This window comes from Fragaria vesca, linkage group LG1, assembly GCF_000184155.1.
Source record: "Fragaria vesca subsp. vesca linkage group LG1, FraVesHawaii_1.0, whole genome shotgun sequence".
Classification (NCBI taxonomy): Eukaryota; Viridiplantae; Streptophyta; class Magnoliopsida; order Rosales; family Rosaceae; genus Fragaria; species Fragaria vesca.
Genome location: NC_020491.1, coordinates 19,285,051 through 19,287,033, shown reverse-complemented (window position 1 = coordinate 19,287,033; position 1,983 = coordinate 19,285,051). Strand labels below are relative to the sequence as shown.

The window sequence follows — 1,983 nt, the reverse complement described above, 5'->3', positions numbered from 1 at the left end:
CTCTCTCTCTCTCTCTCTCTCTCTCTCTCTCTCTCTCTCTCTCTCTCTCTCTCTCTCTCTCTCTCTCTCTCTCACACACACACACACACAGAAGCAGGAAACTGAAGGGTACACTTGACTGCGTCTACATATATGGGGACGTTAAAGATGTATATACTCGTTAAAGTTTGGTAACCGAATTGAAGGTGGAGTACTCGGGAATGTTTGTATGGGATGTATTGATGTAAAAGGAAACCCTTCTCATTCTAGCACCTCAAATATCTTTCATCACTACCAAACAAACTATAGCGTTATCGTAGTGTTGAGATCTGGAAGGTTCACATGTTCAGTTTTGCTAATACTGATAGATAGTGCACAAGATTTGCGTGATTATTGGTTAGTTTTGTTGTTGCAGACTTGCATTTGGATCTAGCTCTAGCTATATGTGTAAATCTAGCTAAGTCGATCATGGCGTGCCTGGAATGCAAAGCTACGCTAGCTTAGCAGTTAGCTTGTCATGACTCATATATGCACTAGCTTATATTCTTGTTATGTAATATATGTATAATGTATGTATCTCGATCATTGTCTCTATCTGAAAAGGCCAAGGCACCAATAAAGTGTGAGGCTATAGCTAGAGCTTGCTAGGTGTAAATTCCCCGACTCAGAACTCGATCGCAAGTCTGTTAATTCTAACATCATAATACAAATCGAATATCAGAATGCCACATTCCTAAAGAAACAAGCATGAGATATGATCAAACATTGGTGACCTAATTAAGAACCTTTCGAGCTAGGTTGTTTAATCACCAGATATAATCCTAACACAGTAGATCTCTATTGTAACTAGTACCATGAAACCAAGAAACAATCTGCGATCATTGTACCGGCCATTTTTTTTTTTAAGCGTTGAAAACGATGCTAAGAAACCCTGACAGTACTAGAGAAATTTTGCCAAACAGCTCCAATTAACAGTCTTGTAAGTATAGCATGATCGATCACAAATCCTGGTAAAATGTTTCCTCTACTTGTTTTTTCCTTTTTCCCATAGGAAAACTTGGAACTGTCTAGCTACCAATTATTGGCTAGCTAGCTACTTGTTTACAGGAAAGAAGAAGCGCTCCACCTGAAAGAAGATGACGAGCAGATCGAGGAGGCCAATGAAATATGATTGGAAGAAGACAGCCTTTACTTCTTTGCGTATAAGTCTCTATATTATGGAAAACTAGTAGAGCTCTCGATCATATCATTGCTTCACTTGATCATGGGATGAGCTCTATACTCAAACGTTAGCTAATCAAATCTCCGCCCGTAGTTAACTGCACGAGTTGTAGAGCCGGTTCAATCTAGTGATGATCGGCGATATGAACGTCTTCTTTGTTCTCTGATGCATGTACTAAATTTTGGGATGAAGGAAGTTGGAGAGGGAATTTTCCTTGATACCAAAAGAGTACGTACGGAGGATTGAAGGCCAAAATTCAGGGTCACTGTTAGGATGACAAATTAACAGTAGCCATATTGTGGGATGGTCGCAGACTCACAATGCACCGCTCAAGGAAGAACAGGGCCAGCTATAAAACCTGTCGCAAATCCGAAAACCAAATTGGGCCAAAACCTATAATCGCCAAGGCTCTAGGTTTCTTATACTGATTAAGAAATTAACAGAACATGCAACTAATTGTAAAAGTATTTTCTAAATTTTGTGCATATATATCTTAAAAATAATGTCATATATGATAGCATGTTTGTCCCAACAATCAAGTGAAATATGTATATATATATAGCCCTTCTTGGCTACGGACATCCGCATCAATGGTTTTGGTGCGGATTTCCATTTTTGCACTATTTTTCGATCGAATTTCCTCATCTCTACTGTCTAGTATCTAGATAATATTGTGTAGATCGTCTCTGCAAAATTTCAGCCAATTTGGTGATCGTTAAGGCCCTCAAAATTGTGTTTTTCTGGTATAAACATGAACCGAACAGAATTCAGTCCGTCCATTT

At 38.8% G+C, this 1,983-nt stretch overlaps 1 protein-coding gene across 1 annotated transcript in view; it reads right to left on the bottom strand.

Annotated features, from left to right (window-relative positions):
- Positions 1 to 1,983, bottom strand: part of LOC101300966 (beta-galactosidase 6-like) — a gene marked incomplete at its 5' end in the record, with an annotated part of 14,028 nt that overhangs the window by 4,963 nt on the left and 7,082 nt on the right. The gene's annotated exons all lie outside the window — the stretch shown is intronic.